The sequence below is a fragment of the Jaculus jaculus genome, chromosome 11 (assembly GCF_020740685.1).
Source record: "Jaculus jaculus isolate mJacJac1 chromosome 11, mJacJac1.mat.Y.cur, whole genome shotgun sequence".
In the NCBI taxonomy this organism is placed as follows: Eukaryota; Metazoa; Chordata; class Mammalia; order Rodentia; family Dipodidae; genus Jaculus; species Jaculus jaculus.
In genome coordinates, this window is record NC_059112.1 from 37,180,561 (window position 1) to 37,203,608 (window position 23,048).

Consider the following 23,048-nt stretch of genomic DNA (forward strand, 5'->3'; position numbering starts at 1 on the left):
GGTTTGAGTCAGGTGTCCCCCTTAAATTTAGGTGTTCTGGATGCTAGGTTCCCCAGCTGATGGCGATTGGAAATAAACACCTCCTGGGTGCAGTGTAAAAGAAAAATTAAAGAAGGAATGATTGATTTGGCCTTTCAATTAGAGGTTACAGACCATCAGGAAACGAAAGGCATGGCAGCAGGAGCTTGATGCAGCTGGGCACATTCGGTCTACTAAGGAAGTTGAGACGGATGAGCACTGGGGCTCAGCCAACTCTCTCCTTTACATATTGTCCAGGACTCCAGCCCATAGAATGGTGTCATCCACAGTTAGGGTCAGTCTTCCCACCTCAATTAACCTAATAAAATAATCTCTCACAGGTCTGCCAGAGGGTAGCCTAAAACAGATGATCCCTCTCAGCTATGGCCAGGCTTGGTTTCTTAAGTAATTCTAGGTCCTATCAAGTTGACAATAATCAGAAACCTTCACAGATACCTAATAGACAAACACCCCTGAATAAGAGAATATTCTGGGAAATGCTTTTAAGTTTTAGACTCTTTTTCCAGAAATAAAAATGCAATGACAATAGTATTAATAACTACATAGAATTGTTTTATGAAATAGGAAGATAAGTGCACAGAAATTCTTTAGCAAGGCCAGGCATGGTGGTACATGCCTTTAATCCCAGCACTTGGGAGGTAGAGGTAGGAGGATCACCTGAAACTACATAGTGAATTCCAGGTCAGCCTGGGCTAGAGTGATACTCTACCTTGAAAAAAAAATTTAAAAATTAATTAAAAGAAAGAAAGAAATTCTTTAGCACATTAGCTGGCACTTGTTGAGAATTTAATATTCAAACTCTTATTTCTTGGGGATTTGAAATTTAAAATGACACTCTGTAGCCTTCCCTTGAGAAATATCTAATTAAATATCCAAAAAACAATTAGCCTTCAGACCTTGCCTCATTCCTGAGCCTTGGATGCTTTGGGGAATAAAGACTGAGTTTGGATGTAGGCCAAGCTGACCTTAATCTCTGGGATGGACAGCCAAGGGCTAACAAGTTCCTGAGTCCCCCTCCAGAACTGTACATGGACTCAAGGGGAACTCAGAGAACTCTCAGATGATACCTCATACTCTTCATAAAAATTCCAAGTCTAAACAAGAATATTTAGTAATTTTTCCATGAACGTTTTTCTGATAAAAAGGAAGGAGCAGAGAACAACCATGGAGCAACCATATCTATGTGACTTTATGCCAACAAAGTTCTTTACTGAGTCTATCTTTCATTGATCCTGACAGTGATCTTTCGCGCATTGTAGGGTATTTACCTGGCCCCTTCAGTAGTTGATGAAACAGATTATTTGTACATCAGCTTATTGACTTTGCAAAAGAACTTATCATGTATGGATTCTGAATGAGAAACCAAAAAGTACCCAGATTTATGAACTGTGAGAGTTTCTATGCTTAGAATTTAGGTTTTAAATACCTCTTCCTATACAAAGGCGCAGACAAGGAGCATTTCCTTCTTGAGAACAGACTCCAACATTTTGAGCTGCACATGCACACACAGTTCACTTAACCTTTGTCAGCCTCAACTTTCTACAACTGGAAAATTAGCAATCATATTTCTCTCAGAGGATTGTAAGACTGTAATCATAACTTAGAAATGCTTCACAGAATCCTTCCCAAGACATAGCTAAATTACACCATTGAGTTGTGTACAGAATGGACTACTTAAATGCTCACTCCAACCCAAGTTCAATAGACTGAAAAATTCAGGCAGTAGCCAATGGATGGAGAAGGACTATGGCAAGTGTGTATGTCTGTGCTGTTGCAAATCTTGGATGCTGAGTCTTTTTCATTTGACAGCATTTTCAATGGTGCTGGATGAAAGTGAGTTCACTTTGAACTTTCACTTGTCTCCATTGATGCCTGATCATGTGGTCCAAAGGCAGATTATAGGATCATCTATCATGAATAGTATTAGGAAGGATGAAAAGAATAACAAAACACTATTCAAATTCACAAACTCTCTATCTTTAATGTGAATCATTTTTCTCAAAGAATGGATGTCCTACCATTGTAGACAAAAAATACAGCTAAAACCATATTTAGCTTTTCTATACTTAACAAATTACCAATACTATTACTTTCTGAACTGACTTCATTTTACAGCCAACATGAATATCTGACTGTAAATGTCCCAACTATAAATTATTTGAAATAGATATCAGCAGTTTTTATTTCCTGGAAACAGCAGATCAAATATTCTATGACCTTGTTTGGCTAAAACATCTTCATGATGAAAAATGTTAAGTCCCTTTATTGGTCATTATCTCTGAGGTACTTTGGTATTGCCCACTTCTTATACCACCATCTTGAGTTACAGTTGGCATAATAAATATTGTATCTGTTATACACCATAATTCATTAACAAATAAGTATAAAGTACATGCATTAGTCTGTTCATCTGCAAAACCTTCCACCTTCTTCACCTGTTATTTGTGAGAGTGGATATGTGTGTAATAGTACTTAACATAAGATTTATCTTCCTGGGCTGGAGATATGGATCAGTTTTTAAAGCTACTTGTTTACAAAGCATTATATCCTAGATTTGATCTCACAGTACCCACATAAAACCAGATGCAGAAAGTGATGCATACAGTCCATCGGCAGCAGCAAGAGGGCATGGTGCACCCATTTCTCCTCTTCCTCTCCCTTGAATATATAAATATACACAATATTTTTTGCAAAGAAGGTGGATGCATTAAGTTCTTCCTTTGTGGAAAATTATGTCATAGAAAATCTTTTGTAATGTTTATTATTATTATTATTTTCAAGATGTTACCAATATTTTTAAGTGCTAAGTGCTACAATACTATGATTTGCATTTACTATGCTGTAGAGTAGATCTCTAGGACAATAATATTCTATGATTGAGACATTTTACCCTGTAGTCGACTCCTCCTCTAATCCCTGGGAACCACAATTTTGTTATCTGCTTCCATGTGTTTGGCCATTTCAGAATCTTTCCAGAAGAGAGGTCATGTGATATGTGTTCTCCAGTGTTTGGTTTATTTCACTTATCATAATGTCTTCAAGTTCCCACCATGTTATAACAAATGGAAAGATTTGTTTCTTTTTGAATGAAACATAATATTCCATTTTATATATACAGACTGTTTTATCCATCCATTCATCTGGAAATGGACATTTAAGTTGGTTCACATGATGGTTGTATTAGTCAGAATTATATGGCTATAACAAAAACCTGAAATAATTTAAAGAGAGAAGGATTTGTTTTGGCTCATAGTTTCAGAGTTTTCTGTCTATAATTGGTGCTCCATTTCTGTGGGCCTCTGGGAAGACAAAACACTATACAGTAGGAGGGTCTGGTCGAGTAAGATTTCTCACCTCATAGTGACCACAGAGCAGACAGCCAAGCAAGAAGGAGCCAGAATCAAATACACCCTTCAAACTGACTAACTGCTGCTCTCACAACTCATAAGCTGCAATTTGGGAATTTGGAAGTAGTGTATTGTTGGGGAAGGGCTTACAGGCATTACAGCCAGTTTCCCATTGTCAGTGTTTGGCATAATTTCCTATCGCTGTTGTCCACATAATGTTGGTGAGGGAGTGATGTCCACCCTCTGCTCATGTCATCATTTTCTCTTGCTATGATGGAGCTTCCCCTCAAATATGTAAGCCAAAATAAACCCTTTTTATCCCCCATAAGCTTCTGTTGGTTGGGTGATTTCTGCCAGCAATGTGAACCTGACTGCAGCAGTAAAGTTGGTACCAAGTATGGGGTTACTCCTAGATACCTGGCTATGTGGCTTTGCCCTTTTGGAACTTATTTTTAAGAGGAATGTGGAAGGATTTGAAACCTTGTCCTAAGAGATGCCTGTAGTACTGTAAAGGCAGCTTGTTGGACTATTGTGGTCAGAGTTGAAAGACCTTCATGCAGTAAGAACTATAGACTATGAGGTTTGGCTTATGAGGGTGAGAAAGAGCTTTGTTTGAACTGGGCTAGCAGTTTGTGTGAAAAGCTTGCTGTTTGGCCTGTGTCCTGAGAAATTGTGCAGCATTGCTTTGTGTAGAAATGGACTGGTATGAGTAGAGGAATATGGCACAGAAATCAAATCTTGAGTTGAAAATTTTTGAAGGTGCCCGAATGCTAAAGGAGTTTCCTATTCTTCAAAATCTGCTTTATTCCCCCTTGGATTAACAAATTTGCACCCCACCTGGTATTATGGAGTATAAGAAATGGAGGGAAGAAAGGGTTATTGAATTTGCAACACAGTCTTTTGTTTTGGAAAGGGCCATAAACAGTGAGAAGATTTGCTGGATGCCTGCATGGAGACTAGATGGGACAGTGAGAATGATCATGGGTTGCAGTGGAGATCCAGTGGAGATGCTGGGACCACAAGATGGCTACTATGTAGAGCATTTGGTCTCAGTTGATGTTTTCCAGAACTGTGAGTAGCCTAGCTAGAAGGGCAGAATTGGCCCTCCAGAGACTTGGTGGTGGTTAGAATTATCAGACTTGGTGATTTATCACTGGTTAGAGATGTTGGACTTGAAGCTACAGAGTTTGATGTTTGTCCTGGTTGTTTTAAAGCTTATATTGACTAAATATTTCTTTGCTATGTCCAATACCATCTTTTGCAGTATAGATGTTAATTCTGTGCCATTATGGGTTTTTGGGGGGGATATTTTGGTTTTATGGCTCAGTTAAAAGACCTTGGATTGTGGGGATGTTTGAACATCATTAGTATTGATAAAAATACAGGTATTTTTAATGTTGGACTGAATGTATTGCATTTTACATCATGGATGGTTATCAGTTTGTGGAGGCCAGGGGTAGAATGTGGTGATTTGGTAAACATAGTGTTCTGAATGCTAGGTTTCCAGATGATGGGGACTTGGGAATTAACACCTCCTGGAGGTAGTGTATTGTTGGGGGCGGGCTTATGGTTATTAGATCCACTTTCCCCTTGCCAGCATTTGACACACTGTCCTATTGCTGTCATCCACCTGATGTTGGCAAGGGGTTGATGTCCACCGTGTGCTCATGCAGTCATTGTCCCCTGCCATCATGAAGCTCCTCCTCAGGTATATAAGCCAAAATAAACCTGTTTTTCCCAAAAGCTGCTCTTGGTTGGGTGATTTCTGCCAGCAATGTGGACCTAACTGCAAAATTAATATTGGTATGTAGAGTGGGGATGCTGATAGACACCTGACTGTATGGCTTTGCCCTTTTGGAGCTAAATTTCAAGTGGAATGTGATAGGATTTGAAACCTTGGACTAAAAGATGCCTTGTAGTGCTGTAAGTACAGCTTGATGGACTATTCTGGTCAGAGTTGAAAGACCTGAATGCAGTAAGAACTATGGATGATAAGGTTTGGCTTATGAGGGTGAGAAAGAGCTTTGCTTGGACTGGGCTAAAAGCAGTCTGTGTGAGTCTTGCTGTAGTGGCTGTGTCCTAAGAATTTATGCAACATTGCATTGCATAGAAATGGACTGTTCTGAGCACAGGTATTTGGCACAGAAAAGAAAAATGAAATGTTTGGGTGAAACTACTGCCAACTCAGCTGCAATTGAGAGATTACGTCCATTAAGATTGGGCCACCTGCCCTAAACTGGAACTACAGAAAGAATGCAGTCTTTTGAAGGAGCCTACATGCTGAAGGAGTGTCCTGTTCTTCAAAGTCTGTTTTATTCCCCCCTGAAGTTACAAATTGGCACCCTGCCTAGTATTATTGAATATAAGAAATGTCGGAAAGACAGGATCATTGGATTTGCAACATGGTCTTGTGTTTTGAAAATGGCCATGGGCAGTGTGAAACAAGTTTGCTAGATGCCTGCATGGACACCTGATGAAGCCATGAGGATGGACTATGGGTTGCAGTGCAGTCCCAGTGGAGATGCTGGGACCATGAGATGGCAGTTAGGTATTGCTGATGGCCCTGGTTGAAGTTTTCCAGTCATGTGAGTAGCTTAGCTAAAGGGGTGGAATTGGAACTCTACAGACTTGTTCCTCATTAGAATTATCAGATGTGGAGATTTGTCACTGATTAGAGTTGTTAGAGCTAGAGTTTGATGTTTGCCTCAGTTGCTTTAAATATTGTATTTGTTGAATATTTCCTTGCCAAGCCCAATGCCATCTTTTGCAATTTGAGTGTTTATTCTGTGCAAGTATGGATTTTTTGTGGACTTTATGTTATTATGGCTCAGTTAAAAGACTTTAGATTATGAGAATATTTGGACATCATTAGGACTGATAAAAACTATGGGAACTTTTGAAGTTGGACTGAATGCATTTAATTTTACATCATGGGTGGTTATCAGTTTATGGGGGTCAGGGCAGAATGTTGTGCTTTGATTCAGGTGCCCCCCCCCCCATAAACTTAATTGTTCTGAATACTAGGTTCCCAGCTGATGGAGATTTGGGAATTGATGCCTCTTGGAGGCAGTGGATTGTTGGAGGAAGGATTATGGGTATTATAGCTAATTTGCCCTTACTAGTGTTTAGTACACTCTGCTATTGCTGTTGTCCACCTAATGTTGGCAAGGGGATAATGTTCACCCTCTGCTCATGTTTTCATTTTCCCCTGCCATGATGGAGCTTCCCCTCAGGTCTATAAGCCAAAATATACCCTTTTCCCCACAAACTGCTCTTGATTGGGTGATTTCTGTCAGCAATGTGAACCTGACTTCAACACCTTTGTACTCTAGTGGATGGATAAGGTAATGTTATACCTAGTCTAACATCTTATTAGCATAAGTTAGGATATTGACTCATGCCCTCTTTCCTATCAGTGAATTATAGAAGATAATTTCACTATTCTGCAGTAGACCAAGGGAGCTAAGGTGACAGGTGGGAAAATTCATTCATGGCTGAGTTTACTCTGTCATAACTGGTAATTGTATTGTGAACTGTATAACTCCAAGATTGGTAAAATTAATCTGCACAGATGAGCAAATCCCCAATATAAATCCAGATACAGATGTAGAATGCACCAGGTGTATGGGCTAAACTTAGGGATAGGGCAATATTTCTTTCAGAGGTTAGGATGAAACCCCATTAGCTCAGCCAGTGTCATCAACAACAACTATCCGCTAATGAGATTTTGTTCCATGGTATTTAAACCTATATCAGTCATGAAAAATATGGCTGGTTCCATAGGAATATGAAGGTTGTATGAACTTTTCTACATATCCTGTTTTATTACCTCCAGCTATTTTTTGTGCCAGAGTTTTCTGCCAGTCTTTTTTTTAATTATTTCCATTTGAAAGTATTATTTCCTAGCATTGACCAGGGAATTTAAAGCAAAACACTTCTCTAGCACATCATAATCAGATTCTAATTTTCTCTTAAAAATTTTAAGTCAGTTTTCTGCTGCCTTTTCACGTGTTTATCTTGACTAACCAGTGCTATTCTTATCTGAAGTCCTTCTTTCTGAGAGTTTCATTTCCAATGCTAAGATTGTTATATTTATAAGTATTATTTATGGTGAGGGTCCCATTTATTTACTTTTTAGGTAACTTACTTGATTATTCTAATACTGAGACTTGTGTCTTTCATTCTAGGAATCCCTGCTCTCCCTTTTGATATACACTCCCTTATTTTAATATATTCTATATGTTGAGATGATAATTAGTCCAGAACTCTTCTCCTGAATTGATCTCCCATTTTCATAACATTCCATATATCCATCATCCAATGACCCTACTTTTGCCACATTTCCCTGATTTTTATTTTGTAACTCCTTACAGAATTTGTGGGTGCATTCAGAATAAAAATGAAGGACTAAGGAGATGACTCAGCAGTCACGAGTACTTGCTGTGCAAATATAAGAATCTAAGAAGGCTTGTGACCTCCTGAGTTTTAATCCCCAGTAGCCACTTAAAACATGCATGGTGTAGCCATGCATGGCAATAACTCCAGTCTTTTGGGGGCAGAGACCAGAAGACCACTGTGGCTCATGGACCAAAATGGTGGAAATGGGATGTCTCAGGCTGCTTCCACCTGCCCATAGGCTCTTTCAAACTTTCTGCCCCACTTTCATGATGCTCCCTTGGCCTTGGTGGGACAGATATAGATCTGGTTTAGTACTGCTTTCTCTGTAGATTCTGGATCTCTGTTTGCATGATGTTTGGGTGACCACAGTGTCTGTCACCATTTTCCTGGAACTAGTTTACAGGCTAGTCATGAGAGCAGGATCTATTTCACTGCTTCCCTGGTAATTCTGGACCCAGGCAGTTGAGGTGGAGGTGACCCATTTTCTGGTAGACAGTGAACTCTCTCCTCTTGATGTATTGATGTATCCTTGTTCTCCCTCATATTCTCCTCCCATTTGTAAAATAGAGCATATTTTCTAACAAAAGGTGAGAACAGTTTACATAAAAGGGGAAAAGTCTAGTAACCAGAAAGATATGTTATGAATTAGAATTGTCCCTAATTACCACAGTGACTCTTCATCAGCAAAACATTCACTCTTTAATTCTGAGCTGGTAGACCCAACCCAACTCTGCTCAACTCTTTTAACACTCAGAGACCTGTGTTGTGATCATGATGTTGGATCAAGGCCACATATTATCTTTTAATCCTCAGAATTTATTTTTATGTTAACTTCACCATGTGCAAATATAACCTGATAATGATCATGCTGTCTTCAGTCATAATAGAAAGAGCCATCATGAAAGGCCTAGCAGTGACTTGCTGTCATCATCAAAGGATATGATCTTAAAGGAACTGGGGTTTTCAACCATTATACATGAGAAACAAACAGCAATAAATAATAAGTAAAGAGAGCCATGTAAAGGATTGTGTGTAGAGGCCAAAATATCAAGGCACAGTGAATTTTCACATGGTTACACATTTTAGCTTGAGTGGGGAAATCCTCTAGGCCAATTACACAAAATACAGTTATGGAATCTATATTTGAATGAAAATGCCTCATAGACAAGGAAGTTCAAAATGAGATAAAAACCTTTGACTCTACCAGAAACATCAGCAAAATTGAATTTCTTTCCAGTTGACTCTTTCCATACCCACATGTTATCCCAATGGTTTTCACATACTTAAAAAAAAAACAAACAAACTGACAATTGCCATGTGCTGTATGCAACTGTGAGAACTGATATCTCTTGCATTCACATAGTTATCAGGGGTGAGGCCTAAGGCCACTCTTAGCAACTTGGCTTTCCTCTTTGTTCCAGGAGATTCTTGGCCATGGAAGATAAGGCTGCAAACCTGTATATGACTCTCTTATTAGCTCCAGGAATTTCCTGAGAGCCAATATCATTAAACAAATAGCTTGTTCATCTGGGTGAGCAATACTGCTCTAGGAACCATAGATTACCCACTTGGCCAGACAGCTCATTTATCAAAGAACTGTTACTAATCAAAAGTTCCTTCAACATGTTTGCCACAAACCAAAACCACTACATCATGAATGTACCCAATCTCAATCAAATTTGTGCATCGAGAGCCAGTCTTGCTTAGAGAACTGAATCACAGAATCCAAACTATCAAATATCTAACTTTGACCCTTCCTTCCTGGAACACTACTGAGACGGGGTCAAGGTGGCACTCGCTACAGTAGAGCTAATGAACCTAGCTGCCTGAACAGCAGGTTATCCTAATAGTCATTTGAAGAAATAATTGTCACTCTTTCATGTTTCCATCAAAATGTCAGCTGTAATTTCCCCTCTCCCTCACTGTCAAACGGGATAAGCTCCACTAGTCATAGTGAGAATACAGAAGGGCAAGCTACTGAGAAAATGTGCATGGCAAACTACACACCTTCAGGTTCCAAATGGGCTTATCAAAGTCTAGAGCTTCATTTATAATCAAAAAGAGATTTTCTCATACATATATACTTTCATGAATTATAAAAGATCTATAAAAGAATATGGTCAGATTTTCTGATTCATACATCACATTTTCTAGTAATAAATAATAATATCCAAAGAAAGTAGCTATGCCAAGCACAGCTTTGTAATGTGTATTTTGTGTTCCAAATAGCTCCTTCACTCTCATTTCTAGCCCCTCAACCCATTGCTTCTCTCACTAAATGACCTAATTGACATTCAGGTCTTCAACATGCTGCTTGTTATTTTAGGATGTTCAGCCTTCGATGCTGGCTCCATGTATTAGCCAGAAAATGTTCTTTCTTCCTTCTTCCTAGTATTATTTGCTTCTTTCATTCATTGCTTATAATATATAAATAATTCCAATGAATGATGTCATGGTATCTTAATTAATATTTGGAAATTTTGTGTAGCTTGTAAGTGGTATATTGTTTAAAAATCCCTGGGATGATTAGGGAAAAGAAATATTACAGTCTGAAGTGTAAAAGCCAGAGTGAAGATCTGAGTACGGATATATTGGAGTTTTCAGTTCACTACATGGCACAATTTTCTTATATTTCTTTATTCTTTCATTAGTATTTTTTTTTTCCTTAGGAACATACAAAAACTTGATAAATGCATCTTCTTGAAGGGGATGTTGGGCCACTTCTCTGTTTTGCTTCCTGTCTGCCATAGGTATACCACTTTACCTGCCACATGTTCCCCATCATAACCTGTTCCCTCACCAAAGGCTCAAAATTAACAAACCACAAGACAAAATAGATCTTCCTTCCCTTTTGGGGGAACAGGTATTATGGGTGTAGGTGAGCTAGTGAGTTGGGGCATGTCTGTGTATGTGTGTGGGGGTGACCTAGTGAGTGGGAGCATATCTACATGTGTGTGTGTGTGTGTGTGTGTGTATGTGTGTGTGCAAGTCAACAACATGGTCTCTCAGTGGCCTGGAGATCACTAAATAGGCTATTCCAGCTGGCCAGTGAACCCAAGCAATCTGTCTACTGCCTCGCCAACACTGGAGTTAAAAGCACACAGCCTCTGCTCCCAGCTTTTTATATGGATTCTGGAGAGCAAGCTCAGGGTCCCATGATGACAGGCAAGCACTTGACTGACTGAGCAATCTAACAACCCTCTTCTTTTATGGTGTTTATCTCAGGTATTTGTCAAAGACACAGACAGCTGATAGCACCAAACTATCAGATGACAGATGGTGCCAGAGGGTCTCAGAAAAGACAATGAGTATCCAAAGAAATATTAAATGGGCCCTACAAATTATTAAAGTCTCCCCACCTGTGAATCATTCACTAAAACAGAAGTGAAAGAACAAGTAAAGTACATTTAGTTTATCAGTCTTTAAACACAGATGAGAGAAGGAAAAAAGTTTGGGTAGATTCCTCAAACACTGAGAGTGAAGAATCAAGGTGACCTCAGTCAGTAGTTCTGAGCAGGAGACCTACGGGAGTCAGTCTCGCCAGGAGTCCTTTATGCCAGTGTCTACAAACATTAATGTATAAAATATAAGTCATTCCTAGTGGTCAACAGAGACCCCAGCCTACAGCCTAAAGGAAAATATCCAGGGATTCTGAGAGAACATTTGGCCTTGCAGGCTTTGATGTGGCTGACCGGGAGCCATGGGACATGCAGTATTTGAACTTTCACTCCGTGCTTTCTGACTAAGTTTATTTTCTCCTTTTCACTGATGTGGTTTATTATTTTTAATGGCATTCCATGCAGAAATATGGCATATTCTTCAAACAGACAGTCCCTTGGCTTACTCCAGAAAATAATTCTAATTCTTTGGGTGATTATAAAACATTGTTATCTAATATGAAAAGAACTTTAATGTCTGGCACTCTGCATTAGCTTATGAACAACATTTTTACAGTGTATAACCACATTCCTACAGTAGACAAAAAAAAAAAAAAAGTTTTTTTTTTCTTTTTTTTCTCTTGTATAGGACCCAAGGTGGAAAAATGAAACACTTCTAAGGAATATTTTTTATCACCTTCAATTCTTTTTTTCTGCAAATACTCTGTGCTGCTTCTATAACAATTAAATACAAAGAAAAACACCCCAAAAGCATTTTCTAAGAAGGCTCTGGATTTTTCCCCCACATGGGCATACTCTGAATTTGAAACATCTCAGAATGTTGAGATATATAAATTGGGACTTCAGGAAACCAGATCCTGTGCCCTTATGATCAAAATAAAACTAAACTTCTTACAGAGCCTGTTTGGTAAGATGGCATCTTTGAGTTCAGTGTCCAGTCTTACCAGAGAGTACGGATGCTTGCTATATGGTAAGAGTCTTTCTGTTTCTTTCCTCAAGGGCTAAAGTCATATGCATCATGAGATAGATGCTACTCTTTTGGGGATAATATAACTAGCAAACTCTCAAAATTACTCTTGGAGAATTAAAAACAAGTGTCTTGGAGAATAAGAGATGTTATAAAGTGGGTTTATGATGCTTAAGCCAAAATGTATGATTGCTTAATATTCTCCTAGTTTGAGATTAGATATAGAGACAGTCAGATGATAGATAGAACTCTAAATATACAGATATATAGTTCTATGAGTGGAACTATGACATCCCAAAAATTCTTATGTTGAAGTCCTGAACCCAGACCCTCCAAATATGACTTAACTTCAAGATATGGTCTTCAAAAACATGGTTAAGGTTAAACAAGGTTTATTTGGGTGGCCCAAATTCAGTAGGAGTGGTATCCTTATAAAAAAAGAACTTAGGAGCCTGAACTAGAGTGAGACCCTACCTCAGAAAACAAACAAACAAACAAAAAACCAAAAATCAAAAACAACAACAAAAAAGAACTTAGGGGCTTGAGAGATGGCTTAATTGCTAAAGGCACTTACCTATGAACCTAAGGATCCAGGTTGGATTCCCCATAAACCTTGTAAGCCAGGTGCACAAGGTGGCACATACATCTGGAGTTCATTTACAGTGGCTAGATATCCTTGTGCACCCATTCTCTCTCTCTCTCTCTCCCTCTCTCTCCCTCTCTCTCTCTCTCTCTCTCTCTCTCTCTCTCTCTCTCTCTCACACACACACACACACACACACACACACACACACACACAAATAAATATTTAAAAATTAGATTATGACATGGGTAAGCACTGAGGAGATATCATGGAAAGAGGAGGTTGTCATCTACTAGTCAAGGAAAGTGGTCTCAGAAGAAACAACACTGCTGTCCCTGTGTTCTTAGGCTTCCAGACCCCAGAACTCTGGGGAAATAACATCACTGTTGTTTGAGCCCTCCCGCCCCAACCATATTTGCTATAAAAACCCTAGAATATAGCTGTGTGTGTTTACATACTCATGTACATGTGTGCATGCCTTCAATACAAATATGAATATCATATGTTGAGGGAGGAGTTAGATATGTAAAACACATGGAACTTATTGGTTGTCCTTATGACAATATTTATTTCATGTAGCACATCTTTAAAGCTGCTATGACTTCAGATGATATATCTTTTAAATGGCCCTTACATAGTATGCTACTTATGATTGTGTTATAATAAGCTGCTGTGAACTTTGATTTCATAAACACCCTTTTCATGAACTCTGTGAGTCTAGAATTTGGATAAGTAGCAGTGAAGGTGGTTTTCTTCTCTGTTTCACAGTAACAGACAGCTCAGACAGGAAAAATAAAATAGCTAGAGATGACTTCATAAGATAAGACCAAGGATAACCAAGATGGCTTCTTTACCCAAATGCCTACCATCTGTCTGAGATAAGATAAAGGCTGATCACAACTGAAAATGTTGATAGATTCTAGGCATATGACCTCAGAGCATCTTTATGCTGATTTCTAAGCAGAAAATCCTGGGAGAAAATTTCCCGTAACCCCTGACACAAGTGGCAAAGCCCCTTTCTCTGAAGTTATGACCTCCAAGATTCAAAACAAAGGGACACAGTCCCTGCACATTGAGGGAATAATGTTAAGGAATTCTGTCAGACATTTCATAACCCCCAATTTTGCTTTTTACTCAAAAATTTATATTACTTTCACATGAAAAAATATGTTCACCCTCTGTCAATAATGCACAAAAGTGTACGCTAGTCTCAGGCTGTAACTTCCATTAATATTTGTAGCAGCACACTCATCAAGTTGGTTTCCTCACAGTCGAAAGGAAATCAGCTATCAGTCACCAAACCATCCAGTGCTTCTTGTGTGTGAAGGAGGGTCAATAGTATTTTTACCCTGCATATAGAGACATGTATCGCTATCCCTGGCTTACAATAATTCTGAAATTCAAGCACAGCAGTTCCTAGAATATGGTCACATCCTATTTTATGGATATCATTCCCTATTGCTCTTCACTTCAGCCTGTAGATAGAATTCTTCCTATTTTTAACCCTGTCTTTTTCATCATGTCCCTGTGTTTGCTGAACTCTCTTCTTAGTCTCTTTTCTCCATGCCCACTGCAATATGTGGGTCCAGGAGTTTATGCTGCCTCTGTGTGACATCATTATTAAGATTCCTCACTGAGCATGGTGGCTCACATCTATTATCTCAGCACTAGGGAGACTGAGGTAGGAGGGTGCTGTGAGTTCAAGGCTAACCTGAGCTACAGAGTTAGTTACATGTCAGCCTGGCCTTAAGTAAGAACCTGTCTCAAGGGAAGATTTCTGGAAGCCCTGTTGTTGACCAGAGAGGACTATGAAGTATACCATAGGAATGACTTTCTGCCTAAGAAGAGTTATGAAACATCACCTTTAAATATTACTGTGATACTAAAAAAATGTTTTATAGTCCTCCCCTGCCTTCTTTACCTTACAACCACATTTTCTTGACAGTGCAGTGGACTTATTTTATCTGCCCTGAGAGAGACTGGAGTGATAAATAGTTGTATTTTTCAAACAGAGTTTTGGGGCTTTTATGGTTGCTTTAAATATTGCTCAAAAATGAACCCCGCTTACCTTTCTATGCTGTAATATAATATGGACATAAGTCAACCCGATCTGCTTTCAACACTGTTATTGGACAAATATTTAGTCAGATCCACCATTTAATTCTGATTTCTATTGTCAGAATTTTTAGTTTTCTGTGTCACTTAGTTTTCTCATCACTATAGAATAATGCCTGACATAAACCACTTAAAAGGAAGAAATACTTATTTTAACAAAGTTTCAGATATTTCAATCATTCTTCACTTGGCCCAGGAGGATTGGGCAGAACATCGAAGAGCAGGTGGCAGACAAGAAAATTTTTCACTTCATAGTGCACAGGAAGCAGAGAAAAGCAAGACTGGGACAGGTAAAGGGTAGATATAGCTCCAAAGGCCTGTTCCTCATGTTCCTCAAATTAAGTCCCACCTTCTATTTTTGTAACAGTAGTCTGTGAGAGAGAGAGCAAAAGTGAGAGACAGAGACAGAGAAAAAGGGGCATATCAGTCCTCTTGCTACTGCAAACTGCACATACCTATGCAACATGCACCACTTTGTACATCTAGATCCATCTGGGTTAATGAGGAACTGAACTGCAAGCCAGTAAGCTTTGTATGCAGTGAGCCACCTCCTCAGCCCACCTTATACTCTTCAACATCCCCAAAATGTTATCATGTCATTAATCTATTAAGGAGTTGATCCATTCATTGTGTAAGAACCATCATGATCTAATCACCCCCTAAAACACCTTTCTCCGATATACAGGTGTACTTATATATATATATATCTCAATTAAGTCAAGTTGGCGATCAACATTATGGTGACAATATTTAAATTTTTTCCACTGCTAAAGGCTTCTTGTCTTTGAGGTTCTAATAATTTTTGCTCACTTCCCTTAAATTCCTACTGGCACCTTCCTTAAGATTACTTAGGCTTCCAACAAAGGACTCCCCAAGACCTTAGAATTTTCAAACATCACACCAAAGTCCACCAAAATGATCTCAAAACTTGTTGAAGTAAAACAACCCTGTGAATGGATAATGTAGATATGACTACTGAAAATGCTTGAACAGCCAGGGTTGGAATGAAGAACTGGAGGCTCCAATAAGTAAGACTGAAAGATGCACTTTCAAAGTGTCTTTTAAGACATATCAGGCCTCTGTACCTGAATGATCTGGAAATTTATGTTCGTCTAGTCTCTAAATTAAGGATCCTAAGTTCCCCCTTCAACCTAGGCTTCTCACAGAATGGTGGGCAGTATCCAAAGGAAAACATCTCAACAGGGAATGTATAGCACGTTTTCCAAAGAAAACAAGCTAAGCTTCATAGTCTTCTGTCACTGGCTAGGTGGGCTCTTATAAGATAAAAATCAGACCCTTAATAGTTTTGAAAGCAATAGCACACTAGAAATCTATCACCAAGAAATACAGTGGCTGTTCCAGAGCCAGAGCTGCCTAGGTTTTATAAATGAAGAGAATAGCAGCATGTTATCCTGAAAGCAAAGTTGCCCCTAGGGCTGAAGGGTATATATACAGGAACATTGGTGTGCCCTCCCTGGTGTCACTACAAGTAGAGGAAGGGTGAGTCTAGACATGCCATGCGCAGTAGTTCACCATGTTTCTTTATAAGTTGCATATCTCCTTTGTGTCTTAAATCTCTATCCAGGGATCTGCAATTTGCTCTTAATAAAGCAAAGGTTATCCTTGGGCAGGAATATCTTGAGCAGTGACAAAGGCTAAGTCCCATTCTCCCCTTGGGGCAGGTAAGAGTTGGGAGTAGGACATATCTCACATGTTATTCTTCACACCTCAGATGTGTGGTGATTTCCTCATCCTTAGCCCAATGACTTGGCTTAGGAAAGGTTCTCCATTGGTTTCATGGTCCCCAGGCCCCTCTGGTCCAACTTCCTTATCTCTTCTCCCTGATGCTTTTCACGCATCTATGACCTCATAAGACACATAGCATCACTTCATGAGTTACAGCATGCACAAATCCTCCCACACGCAAAAGAAGACATTATTGACTACTTCTGAACATAGAAGTGGTAAGAAAAAAAACTGAGGGATTGTGTTTTTAACTAACACACAGTTCCTTAGCCTACCTTATACCATAATCATTAGAAATTTTTACATAAAAACAAAAAAAAAATCATAGATTTCTGTTTTTTATTTTTAATATATATATATATATATATATATATATATATATATATATATATATATATATATTAGTCAGGTTCTATACTTGTCCCAACACCCATTACCCTATGGGCACTCCTCAGTGGATTTCTGGTAATCACTGTGGGGTCATGAAGACCTTAGTGAGTCCGTTCTTTTAATTCTTTAAAACATATTGCAAAAGTATCCAGCTAATCCCTAAACACCACTACTTGTTAAAGAATAGGCTAATAACAGCTTGGTTGATGAGAAAAAGCTATACTAAAATCATATAAACTGCTGGTGCATGAGGCATAGTAGTACGAATATAAAATAACCATGAATTCTACTTGGACTTCTCTGCATGACACTAGTAGATCTGTACTATCTAGTGATGTTAACTCATCTGGTTTTTTTTTTTTTTTCATTTTGTTTATTTTTATTTGAGAGCGACAGATGGAGAGAGAAAGGCACAGAGAGAGAGAGAGAGAGAGAGAGAGAGAGAGACAGAATGGGCGTGCCAGGGCCTCCAGCCACTACAAATGAACTCCAGATGCGTGTGCTCCCTTGTGCATCTGGCTAACGTGGGTCCTGGGGAATGGAGCCTTGAACTGGGGTCCTTAGGCTTCACAGGCAAGTGCTTAACCGCTAAGCCATCTCTCCAGCCCCTCATCTGTTTGTTTTTGAATAGTGTTCTAGTCCTCTGGCAATACCATTTTCTATTACCATCAGTGAACTTTTTTCCCCATAGTATACAACTATAGGAAGGTGACTTGTAACCAGGTAATATATTTCAAACCTAATGGAGCCCTGTGACTAATTCTGACCAAAAGGATGTGGATGGAGCTGGTGAGTGTCACTCAAGGATATGGTGTCAAGACGTTTCTGCATTTCTTCTCAAGTTAGTTAGATTCTCTGGAACCAAGTGGGGGTAAAGCACCAAAGATCTCAGTATAAAATCACTTGATGCATTATTTATGTAAAAAGTATCAGCATTCAACTTTGCCTGACATTCCCCAGTCTGTAAATTGTCTCATCCTCTTCATAGACTCTACTTTTAGACTTCTGCTACAGTGGAAAAGGCCAGTCTCCCAGATGCTTGATTTACATGGGATGTAGGGAATCCAAAGATACAACCACTTTTCAAAATGTTTCAACTCCATAGTACTCTTTTGAGAACCCCAGCCCTGCCCGAGGGTGCTATCCTATCCCTTCCCTACACTTCTGCTGCTAACTGCAACCTCATTACTCTGTATTGGGCCACTGTTCTTGTCACCTTCCTTCAGGGCTACCTGTTCCTTCCAGCTGCCTGAAATGTGGGACTTCCAGCTAAGACCCAGCTCAGCCTATTGGAAGAGAAGAGTGAGAAGCATTCATAGTGCAATTCCCTGCCTATCAGGGATCCATAGATGCATTAACATTATAGCCTTCCCAGCACCCAAGCTGTCTATAGTCTCAGAACACCAAGAATCAAATGATGCCAAAACTATTATTCAGATGTCATTTTTTTTTCCAAAAACATTCCGAGTAATAATTTTATGTACATGTATGCATTTAAAATATCAATTTTTCTACTCTAAAATATAGGTAACTATACCAAGTATCTTGACTCTTTTTTTCATTCAAAGACTATGTTTTAGAACACAACTAAATTTTCTTTTCTCAGTAATTTTAGACCTATGCATAAGTGTAAAAGAATGGATTTAATGGTAGACAGAACAGCATCCTTATAAATCACCCTTGAAATTATTAGAATATTTCATATGCTTATAACATATTCCATCTCTGAATGGAAATAAAGATAATAATATTACTTCCTCTACAATAAGGATGTGGACATAGAAATAATATGTATAAAGCACAAGCACAATGCAAATAGCTGGGAATGAAGATTTGTATTCCTTGAAAAAGAAAAAGTACTTTAAGGTCAATTATTTTATTTCCTTTTCTCTGCAAAGCATCACTATTAAACCCCATCCATCCATTCCTCCATCCACATATTTCCTCACTATTGAGCAGCACAGTGGCTAAGGCATGGCTTTGAACACTTTGAGTTCTGCTTCCAGTATTCATGCCCTGTCCAACATATTATTTAATACCACTGCATCAGATTCTTGATACAATAACTGTCGTGTGAGTTAGATAAAAACCCCTCTTTAAATGAGGCACTGCAATTTTTAATAGTTTTCAGCATTTGTTGACAATGAGTCAAAGCACAGCATTCTTCTTGAATACAAGTTAAACACTGGTATTTCTCTCGAAAAGATCTTTGTCCTGTATGAGCAAAATAGGTGGGCAATATAAGATTCAGGGGCCAACTGGATGAAGATTAAAATGCATATGAGGAAAGAATAGAAGTCTTTTCATAGCAAAGGTATACTAAGAAGGGCACTGACTAAGGAGTTAGAAAATCTGGGCTTTTGTCTTGTTTCTGCTACCGATAGTCTCACCATCAGAATGCCATATGCCAGCTCTGGGCTGTCCAGGGTCTTGATTTTCAAAATGGGAAGACACTTTAACTCATCAAGAATTGTGAAGATCAATTGAGGTTATGGATAGAGTTATGTTTATAAAATGGTGGAACAAGTTAGAAATGTAATTTATGGCTTTTTTGTTATAGCTTATACCCAAATAGACAACAAAAGCTTGCAAAGTGAATTAACTGGTTTTTTTTTTTCCTCAAATGTCTGTAGGTTTTTTTTTTTTTTCTCAAAATAAGGCCTTGTTTAGCAAAAACATTTCCACAGTAAAGGGAGAACACTAATTAACTATCTGTAGAAGTGAAAGGGTAGCCTTTCTATTTTGTTATAGAAACTCTGCAATTTAAACACACACAAGGAAATCTGTGCTATTGCCAACATTTTGTCCTCTTATGCTTGTTGAATATGGACCTGTGGCTATTCAATTAAGATAAATGGGTAACTACATAGTGTACGTAGTACTCACAAATATTTTATGTTTGTTTAGGGCATAGTGAGGAGGTATTTGCATTTTCTTTTGGGTATAGCAATTTAATGTGGATTGTCTTTTGTGTTACTGAAAGCACAAGCTTTATTTTTTCCTTAAGCATACAGAGGGACCATACTAAGCTATAGGAAAATGTTTTTTTTAATATTTTTTATTTATTTATTTGAGAGCGACAGACACAGAGAGAAAGACAGATAGAGGGAGAGACAGAATGGGCGCGCCAGGGCTTCCAGCCTCTGCAAACAAACTCCAGACGCATGCGCCCCCTTGTGCATCTGGCTAACGTGGGACCTGGGGAACCGAGCCTCGAACCGGGGTCCTTAAGCTTCACAGGCAAGTGCTTAACCACTAAGCCATCTCTCCAGCCCGGAAAATGTTTTTAAAAAGTTCTTTTTACACCATATCTAATCTCTCATTACAAATTAATTTAAGTCTAAATAAAATATTTGCTTATACAGAATTTACCCATACTGCCTTTAAGCAAGATATATGTCTGGGGTGATGACTCAGCTGTTGAAGGTATTTGCTTTAAGCATGCTGAGCCTTAAATTCCCCAATTTGGACAATAACCATGGCCACAGTGTAACTGTAATCCCATGCAATGTTTCTGATGGACTGTTATGATCTGGGGATTATGCTGAGTGGCTCATAAGCATATATATATATATTGTTTTGTTTTGAAATATTTTACTTATTTATTTGAAAGAGGGAGATACACAGAGAAAGAAAATAGACCAGGGCCTCTAGTCACTACAAATGAACTCCAGATGGTACCAGTGAATCAAACCTGGGTCCTTAGGTATCACAGGCAAGCACCTTAACCCACTAAGTCATCTCGCCAGCCCTATTAAAAAATATTATATATTGGTTTTTTGAGGTATGGTTTCACGCTAGTCCAGGTTGATCTAGAATTCACTATGCAGTCTCAGGGTGACCTCGAACTCACAGTGATCCTCATTAACTCTGCCTCCCAAGTGCTGGGATTAAAGGCATGCACTACTATGCCCAGCTTCAAACATAATTTTTCAAACAGTCTTCTAAGTGTCATTCACAGAAGAATGAAGAAATCATAGTGGAAATTTACCAAAAATAAGCAGCCATATTACATACAAAATATATTTGTGAAGCATTGCACACAGTGGTTTGAAGAACTTAATACTAGTAAATACTTATAACGAAAAAATGTTTAACTCATTTTCCGTGTGGGGGGTGAATAGTTGAGTTTACTGGGTTTATTTATAGGAATATGGAAGATATTTTGCAAGCATGTGTGACTCAACAGCAGCTACATCATGGGAAAGACCCACACCAGCATGAAAGCTACACTGATGGAGTCCTGCCTTAGTTGGATATCAACCGGCTATGTGTATGCTTTCACACAGCTCAACACCACATGCAGGCGGCAAGCAGTAGGGAGGTTAGGCACAGTGAGAAGCCTAGGTGAGAGTCTGTATACCATCACTATTGTCACCTGCTATACAGTCTCATATGTAAGGAGCTGGAAGGAATAATGAATGGCATCCTAGAAATTACCAAAATAATCACTCTGAGAAATTCAAGTATCTAGGCAAAATCAAGAACAAAACAAAACAAACAAAAATACAACATAAATGAAGAGAGAGAAAGAAAAAAAAGATTATAAATTCATAATTATTTTAAGACATCAAGAAAGTTGATTCTTTAGTGAAAACTAAAAAATTCTTTTAAAAACTTTATTGATGATTAAAAAATCAACTTTGAGCTGGAAATATGGCTCAGTTATTGATGCACTTGTTTGCAAGTCCTAATGGCCTAGATTCGATTCCACAATACCCACATAAAGTTAGATGCACAAAATGGCACATGCATCTAGAGTTCATGTGCAATGGCAAGAGGCCCTGGCATGCCCATTTGCTCCCCCCCCACACTCTTGCAAATAAATTAAAATTTAAAAAATCAACCTATTCATTTGTTTGAGGGCAGTCTAGGCACCTTTATTAATGAAAAGAGGATTACACAATCAACTAAATAAATGCATTTTAACTATGCTCCATGGCTTTACCTTCAGAAATGTCTGTTCAGGCCTCCTGACCATCTCAATAGGATTATTTGTTCCCATGCTAGTGGGTCATTTGGGTTTCTCATGCATTTTGAATATTCAAACTTTATCCAATGTACAAAACATTTTCATCCATCCTGTAAGTTATCACTTCACCCTGCTAATTACTTTCTTTGCTGTGGTAAAGCCTTTCAGTTTGGTGTAACCCCATTTGTGTTTGGAAAGAAGACTGTAAGAAAGATATTGCCTACAAGCTAGTGGTATGGGTGAAGGAGAGAATTGGGGAGGGTAAATTGGGGATTGACTATTAATGACTGTAGAGTTCCCTTTTTTGGGATAATAAGGTATTCTAAAGTAGATTTTGGAAATTATTACTGTGAAAAAATAATACCTATCCACTGGGATGTATAGTTTACATGGGTGATTTGCCTATACAACATGTTTTTCAATACATCTCCATAAGACTTTTTAAAAAGTAACAAAATGAGGGCTGGAGAGATGGCTTAGTGGTTAAGCGCTTGCCTGTGAAGCCTAAGGACCCTGGTTTGAGGCTTGATTCTCCAAGATCCATGTTAGTCAGATGTACAAGGGGGCACACACGTCTGGAGTTTGTTTGCAGTGGCCAGAGGCCTTGGCACACCCATTCTCTCTCTTTCTCTCTCTCTCTCTCTCTCTCTCTCTCTCTCTCTCTCTCTGCCATCACTTTCAAATAAATAAATAAAAATTAAAAAAAAATAAAAACAAGCTGGGCATGACAGTGCATGACTTTAATCCCAGCACTTGGGAGGCAGATATCCATCATTAGATGAATGGCTAACTAAGATGTGGTATGTCTACATGATGAAATTCTACACAGTAGTAAAGAAAAATTACACAATGAAATTTGAAGAAAAATGGTTGAACCTGGAAGAAGTCATTCTCAGTGAACTCACCCATTCACAGAAAGATAATCACCACATAGTCTCACTCACCTATAGCTACAAGAGGGTCTACACCTATTAAATTCTCTCTAAAAAATAATGTTATCCCATTTATCTGGTGCTAACTTTACTCTCTGTTGGAGAATATGCTTCTCCTTTCCAGATGGTTGCAGATCCTAAGAAGATAACCAGCCCATCAT